The sequence below is a fragment of the Mixophyes fleayi genome, chromosome 3, assembly GCF_038048845.1.
Source record: "Mixophyes fleayi isolate aMixFle1 chromosome 3, aMixFle1.hap1, whole genome shotgun sequence".
Lineage (NCBI taxonomy): Eukaryota > Metazoa > Chordata > Amphibia > Anura > Limnodynastidae > Mixophyes > Mixophyes fleayi.
Genome location: NC_134404.1, coordinates 218,941,188 through 218,953,335, shown reverse-complemented (window position 1 = coordinate 218,953,335; position 12,148 = coordinate 218,941,188). Strand labels below are relative to the sequence as shown.

General features: G+C 43.2%; 1 protein-coding gene across 1 annotated transcript in view; it reads left to right on the top strand.

Annotated features, from left to right (window-relative positions):
- The window catches only part of LRP11 (LDL receptor related protein 11), a 498,092-nt gene that overhangs the window by 120,073 nt on the left and 365,871 nt on the right, over nt 1-12,148 (top strand). The gene's annotated exons all lie outside the window — the stretch shown is intronic.

The following is a 12,148-nucleotide window of genomic DNA, read 5'->3' as shown; positions in this document are numbered from 1 at the left end:
GGAGTAAACGCAGGATATCTAGAGGGGAGGCCCCATATGTTAATTTAATAAAACAAACATAACAACTGGACATCACTCACCTGTTACACACTGACATGTCCCCTGCTGCGGCTGCCCACCAACTTTTCTCACATATGGCCGCTAGCTATTCTCACCCCTATTCTGCACCCTGGTTTTTTTGTGGCCCTCTCTTTCCACCTCCCTCCTTTTTCTGTAGCCCTCTTTCTGCTCCCCTTCTTTATTCTGTAGCCCTCTTTCTGCTCCCCTTCTTTATTCTGTAGCCTTCTTTCTGCTCCCCCTCTATTCTGTAGCCTTTCTGCTCCCCCTCTATTCTGTAGCCTTCTTTCTGCTCCCCCTCTATTCTGTAGCCTTCTTTCTGCTCCCCCTCTATTCTGTATCCTTCTTTCTGCTCCCCCTTTATTCTGTAGCCTTCTTTCTGCTCCCCCTCTATTCTGTAGCCTTCTTTCTGCTCCCCCTTTATTTTGTAGCCTTCTTTCTGCTCCCCCTTTATTCTGTAGCCTTCTTTCTGCTCCCCCTCTATTCTGTAGCCTTCTTTCTGCTCCCCCTCTATTCTGTAGCCTTCTTTCTGCTCCCCCTTTATTCTGTAGCCTTCTTTCTGCTCCCCCTCTATTCTGTAGCCTTCTTTCTGCTTCCCCTTTATTCTGTAGCCTTCTTTCTGCTCGCCCTTTGTTTTTCTGTAGCCTTCTTTCTGCTCCCCCTCTATTCTGTAGCCTTCTTTCTGCTCCCCCTCTATTCTGTAGCCTTCTTTCTGCTCCCCCTCTATTCTGTAGCCTTCTTTCTGCTCCCCCTCTATTCTGTAGCCTTCTTTCTGCTCGCCCTTTGTTTTTCTGTAGCCCTCTTCTACTTTCGCCCCTTCCCGCTTTCTGTAGTCAGTATTACTTACCTTCTTTGCACTCTTCTTAGTTCGATCGCTGCTCCTCCTGCTGCCCTGCTTCCGGCCGACGGAAGCAGGACACACACACACACACACACACACAGATGCGGTGCTGCACTGTAGCAGCACCGCAGAGAAAAAAAAAATGTGCCGGAACGCCGTTCCCAGCGTTCAATGGGAAAAAAAAGCACTGCTAAAGAGAGTCCCTTACAGAAATCACAATAGTATGTAGCCTGGCCCAACATGGATTAGGACATGAAATCAGGCGTCAAAGTGGGCACTGTCACCATAGTTTATCATTTTGAATAAGTAGCTAGTTTTGCAATGATTAAATGCCTTTGGGCAACAGATATGAGAAAAAAATCAACAGAGAGTGGTCAGTTACATGCAAAACACTTGTCTTTTGCCTGGCCCAACACTGTTTTGGGCATGAAATCAGGTGGAAAAGTGGGCATGGATAGTATTTGATCATTTTGTATAAGTAGCTGAAGTTATGCAAGGATTGATGTTTTTATTAAAAATTGCAACAAAATAATATATCACTGTACAAAATAAAATAGACAATATACAACATCAAAGAGTAAAAATGACCAATAGGAACAAAACTTCACATTATAATACCCAATTGTACTAAAATCCCTCCACAAAACTACATCACTTCACAAATAAGATACCTATATACACCAAAGAAACATAGCATCCCCCAACACAATACTCTGCATTACAATGGGTTGGGTACACTTCAACAATGACAAGAAATCCGACACAGAGAAGACTTATAAAAAAAAACGACTTAAGACTCACCTGAAAACCGACTCTGCAGATATCCGATGGCAGCAGAAGTCTGAAAGGACCTCAGTGCGACCTGAATGAATTTTAATTTTAAGCGGCAATGTCAGGACCCCGCAGATTAACTGTTTAAACAGGAACGGAAAATAAACTTGAAATGTATTTAAACCTAACTAAAAAATAAAAGGATTTCCACCAAACCTAATAGTCAATGAACAGGATAGATAGCCAAGAATTGAGAGACTACTGGATCCTAACTGCCACTTAGTGTGGTCTCAACCCTTGCCAGAGTCTACCCTAACCTGCAATAATACATCCAGCAAATCTCTCTCTCCCTTATCTTCCAAACCTCATGCAGAATACTATCCACCACCTCACTAAAGGAAAGGATTTTTCCCCTAATGGATACTGAACACTGTGCACTCCACTTGTAAAATCTAACTAGTGTACTAACTAAAAATGAGTGCTTAAATTAAAATCTCTACCTCTTTTCAGCACTCCGTACACCCACTTAGGGTAAATAAGCCCTGAAAGACACGGAAGATGTAAGGCGTGGGACAGTCCCTTGTAAACCTCCATATTCTCTAAACTTAGGAGGAATTAGCATAGAATTCACGAAAGACAGATCCTTTGAGCACATATCACCTGGGTAGTCTTTTAGTAACAGGCACATAAAAGTGAGTACGCACAATCCTCCGCTCCATCACTCTCATAGAGGAGTTTTTGCCTCACCCACCTTGATCTACCATTTCCTTGTCTCCTTCAAACCCTGAACCACATAGGCTGGAGCTCCACAGCTGCCTCACTAAAGCAGCCAATGTTGGATGAAACAGCTTCTGCGTATGCGCAGCAGCTCCATTTCGGCAATCATCGGCTGCTTTAGTGAAGCAGCTCCCAGATTTTGTTATGGAATGGAAAAAAGGTGCTGACTCCATAGGTAAGTGTGAGGAACACTATAGATTGGGGGCACAACTGTGTGGCATACTATGAATTGGGGGCACAACTATGTGGCATTCTATGAATTGGGGGCACATCTATGTGGCATATTATGAATCAGGGGCACATCTATGTGGCATATTATAAATCGGGCACAACTATGTGGCATAATTTGAACTGGGGCACTACTGTTTGGCATAACATGAACTCTTATTTGTTAGTCCCATTACTATACGTATTATGATATTAGCATAATAAAGTAAGACACAATTAAATGTAATATATATATATATATATATATATATATATATTGTAACAAAAGGAAGCATTTAGCTGGCAATATGCAGAGAAAGCAAGGAAGTAGAGTAAAACATTTGTGCAGTAATGCACCTAGATACTTATGTATGAAAAGCAATAGTTTAAGTTTGGTTAAACTTATATGATTTGATATCCTTCCTCTCAGCAAACAGACAGGGTGTGTCTGTTAGTGCAAACAGAGCCAGGGATGGGCGTTTCCTCTTAAAGAGAAGGTGGGTGTGTCACCTGTCCATCAAGCTAAGGCTGGGGGAGGAGTATCAGGTATAAAAGCTTGTTTGTATCATTTGTACACTGAGACCAACGCTGAGGAAGCTGGCTGGTCGGTCTTGAGAGAGCTGAGCTATGTCTAGCTAGCGTTTAGGGTCTCCAAGAATTGCTGTGAAATTTGTATGGTGTCAAAACATTTACCATCCTGACAATAAAACTACATAAAAAGGAAGAAGTTGTTCGCGTGTGCTTCAGCAATAGCGGGCTCTTGCCACAACTGGTGTCAGGAGTGGGATACTCCGGGAAGTAAGTTTCCGCTACCCAACCCGCGCAGACATCAACATGGAGGAAGTACTGAGAACCCTCGTGAATGTGGCCACTGCGCAGCAACGGCAGCAAGCTCAGATGCTACGAGTTGCAGAGGCACAGGTGGAAAACACAAGGCTCTTAAGGGAAGAGTTAAGCCAGGTGAGACATGACAGAAATGAACCACCTGGTCCTGTTCTCCAGAAAATGTTGCCAAGTGATGACATAGAAGCATATCTGGGGGTAAATGTATTAATCTGCGGGTTCTTAAACACCCGCGTGTTCAGCCTCTTCCGCGATTAAATTTCAAGCGGCGCTGCATTGTAAAGGGAAGTTAACCCTTTACAATGCAGCGCCGCTTGAAATTTAATCGCGGAAGAGGCTGAACACGCGGGTGTTGAAGAACCCACAGATTGATACATTTACCCCCTGGTGTCCTTTGAGAGACTTGCAAAATGGCCTCCTAAAGATTGGGCTGAGAGACTGGCGCCATATCTGACTGGTGAAGCTCAGCGAGCTTATATGGGTCTAGATAAGGAACGGGTCTCTGATTATTTGTGCCTAAAGTCTGAGATATTGGCTCACATTGGAGTTTCCGGGCCAGGCCGAGCCGAGCGCTATCACCAATGGCGCTATAATAAAGAAAAACCGGTCAGAGCGCAAATGGCTGAGCTTTCTAAAATTTTAAAGAAATGGCTGCAGCCTGAGGAGAGTTCGCCTTCTCGGATTATTGAAGTTCTGGCGATAGATCACTGCATCCGGGGGCTGAACCGCGATTTGCAAAGGTGGGTTCTGCAATCAGACCCACAAACTTATGAAGAGCTTGCCACAGTGGTAGAAAGGTTTTGTGCGCTACAGCAAATGACTAAAGAACCTGCATTTGTGCCAAAGCCGCTGCCACGCCAAAAGCCAGGTTTGATAATCCTTGCTACAGGGCCCAATGGCAAAACTGCTACGGACAGAGGGCCAGGTGCAAAGCTGTCTAATCTGAAGTGTTTTGAATGTGGTGAGCCATGCCACTTTAAGGCAGAGTGTCATAAACTACAGGAACCCATGGACTGTTCCGTGGCTCATATTGGACCTGCATTTCCAAGCTGTTTTACCATGAGTTCCACATCAGGAAGTCTTTGTTTGTTCCAGGTGACTGTGCTAATCAACCAAAACCTTGTTCTGACCTTGGTTGACTCGGGGAGTGAACCCTCATTGGTTTCCAGCTCTGCCTTACCCAAAACCATAACTTCTCGGTTGCCCAAGGTGAAGGTTCTTTGCGTACATGGCACAACAGAGGAGTATGAAAGAACAATACTACCAGTCACACTCAAAGACAAAACTGTTATGGTGGTAGCTGCCCTAGCACCTAAACTCCCATATCCACTCATTTTGGAGCGAGACTTCCCACTGTTTAATGATGTCCTCGGTGAGCGGATCTGGCCGGACATGCCGGCAACTGATGCAACGGAAGCCTGGTCTTAAAGGAACCGCCTAAGATTCCACAACATCTGGACATCGATCTTTGGGAACCGCCAAACCAGAATGCTATCCTGGGAGTCACAGCAGGAGTTCCACAAAAGCATCCACCTGCAGGGAAACATGGACAGTCCAAACTAGCATTGGTCGGTGATGTCGCAGATGAACCCACCCCGCCTGTCAGTGAGGATACGGACTGGTCCATAATACCAATTTTGTTTCCTCTGCAGGACTTTGCTCGAGACCAGCTTAATGATGCCATTTTGGAACATGCCTTTAAAAGTGTGACTGAGGTAAATTGGGTAGCGAAAGACGCCCAGCCTGCAGAAGGTATACCATATTTTATTGATAAAAATAATTTCCTGTATAGAGTTGCTAATGTACAGGGGTAAAAAGTGTAACAATTAATGGTTCCTCAGGTCCATGTACCCCTAGTGTTAAAAGCAGCACACACACATGTCTGTGGGGGACACCTAGGGGAGGATAAAACACGGGAACAAGTTCTGCTTAGGTTTTACTGGCCCGTTGTACACATGGCAGTGAAAAAGTATTGCCGTCCTGTCCCATTTGTCAGAGAACCTGTCCCAAACCCATGTACAGGGCACCTCTCATTCCAATACCAATAGTACAAGTTCCCTTTGAACGGATAGCTATGGACCTTGTGGGGCCACTGGAAAAATCCGCACGTGGGCACCAATATATACTAGTGGTGCTTGATTATGCAACCAGGTATCCAGAGCCAATTCCCCTACGAAACATAAAGTCCAGCACCATAGCTAGAGAACTTGTATTGATGTTTACACGCTTGGGAATACCCAAAGAAATTCTCACAGACCAGGGTACTCCATGTCTAAACTGATGAAGGACATGTGCCAGTTGCTAGGGGTTACGGAGCTTCACACCTCTGTATACCATCCACAAACAGATGGCTTGGTGGAACGCTTTAACCGCACATTAAAGCACATGCTCAGGAAAGCAGTGGCTCAAGACAAAAAAGATTGGGACACTCTTATTCCCTATTTGATGTTTGCCATCCGTGAGGTACCTCAAGCTTCAACAGGGTTTAGTCCCTTTGAGTTATTGTTAGGGAGAGAGCCCAGGGGTATCTCGGATATGTTAAAAGAAGGGTGGGAGCAGCAAGGTCATATCATGTTAACCTCCTTAAACCTTAGCATGATGAGGAAACCTCTCCTCAGGTAGTGAATACTGCCATTGAAAAGTCTGAAGTGCCCATAGAGCCAGCTTTGTCCATTCAGCAGAGACAACAGACTGAAGAAATGATTCGCCGGAACAGGGATGTCTTCTCTTCCATTCCTGGGCGCACTACCTTAATCGAACACGACATTGTCACTGCGCCAGGAGTCATTGTAAAGCAGAAGCCGTATCATATTCCAGAAGCCAGACGGGTGGACGTGAGAAAGGAGGTCGAGAAGATGCTCCAGTTAGATGTGATTGAAGAGTCCACTAGCGAGTGGAATAGTCCCATTGTGCTTGTCCCGAAACCCAATGGGACAATTAGGTTCTGCAATGACTTTAGGCGCCTAAACAGTATATCGCAGTTTGATGCAATCCAATGCCACGTGTGGAAAATCTAGTGGAAAATCTAGTGGAAAATCTTGCTGGTAGCAATTATTTAACAACCCTTGATCTAACAAAGGGTTATTGGCAAGTTCCCCTGACTTCCACAGCCAAGCCAAAGACTGCATTTTCCACCCCTGATGGTCTCTATCAATATAAAGTCCTACCCTTTGGGTTGCATGGGGCACCTGCCACCTTCCAAAGGGCCATGAATAAATTGCTACGACCTCACACAGCTTATGCAGCCGCTTACTTGGACGATATAGTAATTTATACCCCAGACTGGGGATCACATTTAGCCAAAGTTGAGGCGGTCTTAGCTTCATTAAGGTCAGCAGGATTAACAGCTAACCCAGAGAAATGTGCCATAGCCATGAGAGAAGCCAAATATTTGGGGTACGTTGTTGGTCGAGGGCATGTAAAACCCCAGCTAGACAAAGTGGAGGCAGTCAAAAATTGGGCAAGACCAGAGAAAAAGTCGCAGTTAAGAACCTTTTTAGGCTTAGTAGGTTACTACAGGCGGTTTGTAAGCCACTTCGCCACTAGAGCTGCTCCACTTATGGACATGTTAAAAAAAAGTTGTCCAGATAGATTAACCTGGTCTGATTTTGCAGAAACCGCCTGGTCTGATCTCCGGTTAGCTCTTTGTTCCTCCCCAGTTCTACAAGCTCTGGATTTTACCCGGAGGTTCTTCCTCCAAACTGATGCTTCTGGTGTTGGCTTAGGTGCAGTCTTGTCACAGGAGAAGAATGGACTAGAAAATCCTGTCCTGTACTTAAGTCGTAAGTTGCTTCCAAGGGAACAAAAATATGCCACTGTGGAGAAAGAATGTCTCGCCATAAAATGGGCTACAGAAGCTCTGCGCTATTATCTCCTAGGCAGAGAGTTCACCTTAATAACAGACCATGCACCATTGAGATGGATGCAGAACAACCGGGAGGTAAATGCCAAGGTAACTCGCTGGTTCTTGGCACTGCAACCTTTCAAGTTCTCAGTAGAACATAGACCTGGGATTCTACACAAAAATGCAGATGCGTTGTCACGAAAATATGCTTCCCCCTACTTGGAGACGCTAGGGGGAGGGATATGCAACAAAAGGAGGCATTTAGCTGGCAATATGCAGAGAAAGCAGGAAGTAGAGTAAAATAAAATAAAACTACATAAAAAGGAAGAAGTTGTTTGCGTGTGCTTCAGCAGTAGCGGGCTCTTGCCACAATATATATATATATGTTATATATATATATATATATATATATATATATATATATAATATATATATATATTTATTTATTTACACACACTCACTCACTCACTCTGTAGGGAGAAAAGTATTTGGCCGCACTTGTTAATTATTGAATTGAGGTGTTTCAATCGTACCCGTTGCCAGAGGTGTATAAAATCAAGCACCTAGCCATACAGTCTATTTGCAAACATTTGTGATACAAAATGGCTCATTCTGAAGCGCCAGTGACTTCAAGAAAGGTACTGTGATAGGATGTCATCTTTGCAATATGACGGTTTGTGAAATTTGATCCCTGCTGGATATTCCACTGTCAACTGTAAGTGATATTAGAAAATGGAAGCGTTTAGAAACAACAGCAACTCTGCAGACAAGTGTTTAAAATATGCAGTTCTCATGTCAAGCTGCACTACTCACAAAGATAATTCCAATTACGCTGCTTCCAGAAAGCTGAGTTGGAGTAGCAATGCTCTTTTTCTAAGGTGTAGAGTCTGATGTCTTTGTAAGCTGTTTACCAATGTTGTAGAGTCCGAAGTATCTGTATGTTGTTTGCCAAGGTAGTAGAGCCAGAGTTGAAACAGAAACCGATAAACGTAAGAATCTCAGAGAGCGGGCAGGAGGGTGTATTAAACTCCACAGGTCCAATCAGGTCAGGAGAGAAGCATACCCAAATTTAACAACAGAGATATACAGTAAATCATGCTCACAAAAGTTAAATGCAGTTTCAATATCCTCACACAATATTTTTTAGAAGACATATTTCTTTCAGTAGGGGAATCGCTACTGCACAGCAGGCAGCATAATCCATTGCCAGTAAAATATACTGGTGTCCCCTAGCATACTTTAATAATGGATTAACCAGGTCTCTGGCAGGTCTTTCAAAGAGAACCTCTACAGTGGGGAGTGGTAATCATGGGCTCTGAAATAATGGAATACACAAGCCATCAACTGACATTGATTCTCAATTTTTCTTGATTTCTCTATACACCCCTGGCCAAAAGAACCTTTGTTAAAACAGATCTCTGGTTTTTCCCTCTAACTCGATTTTGGGCCATACCCAACAAGTTCCTACGATTGGGCTGAAGTACTAATAACAGTTGTATTACCTTGCTGTTTATTTTTTCTGCCAGGTACAGATGATCAGGATTCTGTGCCATATGAAGAAACACTTTATCAGAAATTAAAGTTCTCTGTTAATCACTTTAATATTTTCCCTGGCTTTCATTAAGGTGGGATTTCTTAACTGGAATATATTCAATTTGACTTGATACCTCATATTCAACACTCCCTTTTCCTCTCTGCTTTCACCAGCAAACACCACAAAGGGAAATCAACAGTCTCATCAGGGTTCACCCCTACTACTTTTATCTCTTAAACTTCTTCAAAGGGTAACGTGTTGATGGCAGATTGTACCCTAACAACACCATTCTCCCCAAGAAGATACATCTGTTTTTCACCACAAATCCCAAAATAGCAGACATTCTCTCCCCATGATTACACTTTATAAGAGGGATTAAACTACCCCTACTTCATTACAGACTATGCCACTTGGGGTCTTTTTTGATTACGGCTATTGATAGTTTTAATGTCCCCAAGCACACGTATGACCGGAACATAAGTCCCTTTAAGCTTTCCAATGTCCACCAGGCTGGTGTGCTCTGTAGTCACTAAACTTCCAGAGTCTAATAAGGCTTCCACTTCACATCCTTGGAAACATGGAATTTGACGGCAGATAAGAACCACTTGGCCCATCTAGTTTGTCCATGTTTTTTAACCTCAAACCCTATTTGATCATCTATTCTTTGTAAAGATATCCTTATGTCTATCACATGCATGTTTAGATTACTGTATTAGCCTCTACTACCTCTGATGGGAGGCTATTCCACTTACTACCCTTTCTGTGAAGTAATTTTTCATGTGCTTGCGTTCTAATATTTCTCTTCCTTTGAAGAATTTCTCCCTCCAGTACCTTGTTAAAACCCTTGATATAGTTGAAAGTTTCCATCTCTGCTCCAAACTATACATATTAAGTTTTTTTAGTCTTTCCAGGTAAGTTTTGTGCTGTTGGTCTTGCACCATTTTAGTTGCCCTACTTTATACAGTTTCTAATGTATTTATATCCTTCTGGAGATAAAAAATTGGACACAGTATTTTAGATGAGGCCATACCAATGACCTATACCGTGGCATTATTACTTCTTTCTTTCTGCTACTGATTCCTCTCCAGATGCAACCAAACATCTGACTTATCTTTCTCATTGCTTTGTTACATTGCTTACTTGCCTTTAAGTCACTTTCAATAGTGATTCCTTGATCCCTTTCCTTCTCAGTAGTTTCCATTATAGTGCCACTAATACTATATTTAGGATTTGGGTTTTTAAAACGCAAGTGCATGATTTTGTATTTTTTGGCAAAAAACTCTGCAGTACACTCTCAACCATCCCTCTGGTCTACCTAGATTATCAATCATTTGTTTTACCCCTACTGATGTGTCTACCCTGTTGCATATCGTGTCAACTGCAAAAAGGCTTACTTTCCCTTCAATATCATCATTAAAGATATTAAAATGCACTGGTCCAAGTACAGATCCTTGGGTAATCCACTGGTAACCTTTCCCTCCTGTGAATGCACACCATTTACTATCATTCTCTGTTTTCTATCCTGCAATCAATATCTTACATATCCAACCAACCATCTTAGAATCCAATCCCAAGCTTTTGAGCTTATTTAACAGTCTGCGATGTGGAACAGTATCAAAAGGCTTACTAAAATCTAGATAAGCTACATCTACCCCCCCCTCCCTTTATCTATTACTTTAGTTACCTAGTCAAAAAAATAAATGGGATTTGTTTCACATGATCTGCCCCCAATAAATCCATCTTGTTTGGGATCCTTCTACTTTTTACAAAAAAATACAAAACAGCCTTATCATGTAGCTTGCTCCTGGAATTCATTTATTCAGGGGACCTAGCTAAGACCTCTGTAGCTTGAAACTTTTCCACTGAGTTGACCAGCTGTTCTGCACCTCGGAGATCTAGTCTAGTGGTCCTACCCGACATTGAATTGTAGGCGATACAGAGCGAGCATACTTTTCTATCACCACTTTCTCCAAAATTTACGCTACCAAGTATTCCTCCATTTGTAGTCACTTCCTCAGCAGATGAATCAATCAGTATATATGTGCTCATGCATGTTCAATTTTAGCTGCATTAACAGTTTAAACCCAGTCTGGCTAGTTTTTATTTGCATCTAAACAAAGTCCACAGTGCTGTCTGGTATGTGTGCAATCAAACAATTACATAAAACAAATAAACCTTGTCTGAGCTCTAACTAACAGCAAAAAAAAATCTAAACTATCTAATGTATCATACAAACATTGGTCACAAAAGAGTCACAGGTTCACAAATTCTCAACCAAAAGTTCCACTTACACACTCTAACAGAACCCCTTTGTCACACTTTTACACAGAGAATATCACTGACTGGTATTAGCGCTACTAACCTGAGAGGTGCGGAGTCTAACACACCACCGATGTTCACCAGGGACCCCCGCAAGGAGGTTTGGGCTTTGCTGCGTGTGATGTGCAGGTCGCAGTTCTCCCACGAAGTCACCAGTGCAGCGAATGGAGGGTAGTCAGACAGGCCGAGTCCAAACCAAGGAAGTGAGGTACCACGGAGAGTAGGCAAGAGCAGTCAGGGATGGTCCAAAGGTCAATACCAGTGCGGGCAGCGAAGTACAAGGGAAATCCGGAAGAGAGGTCAAACAAGCCAAGGAGTCAATACACAGGAGGTCAGGAACAGGAATCATTAACTAAATGCTGGAGCTGGTTAGAACCAATACTCTGGCACTAGACATGTGTCAGAGGCTGCTTTAAGTACTCTAAGGTGCCTCCTGATTGGATTAGGGAGATTTAGGCGGTTTAGACATGCTGGCTGCAGACAGGTGAGTAGAGATAGAGTTCTGCTGCTAGGCAACAGGACGTGGATTGCGGAGAGAAAGTGTCTGTCTCCGGCGCCTGTGGAGAGCGCGCAGATGGCACCTGACAGTATCCTCCCCTTCTTTCTTACGGGTGGTGCAGGAATCCCGCAGAAATCTTGCCAACAAACGTGGAGCATGAATATCCTCTTCATAGACCCAAGATCTCTCCTCTGGGCCGTAGCCCTTCCAATGTATAAGAAATTGGCGTTTTCCTCTAGAGATACGAGATTCCAGAATGCGTTCTACCAGAAATTCTTCACCACGAATGGTCTTGACAGGAGGAGGTGGAGAGGTTTTGCTGGAGAATTCATTGAGAATGAGTGGTTTAAGCAGAGATATATGGAAGTTATTATAAACCCGAAGGGAAGCTGGTAGATGAAGTCTGTAGGTGACAGGGTTGATCACATGAGAGATGGAAAAGGGTCCAATATAGCG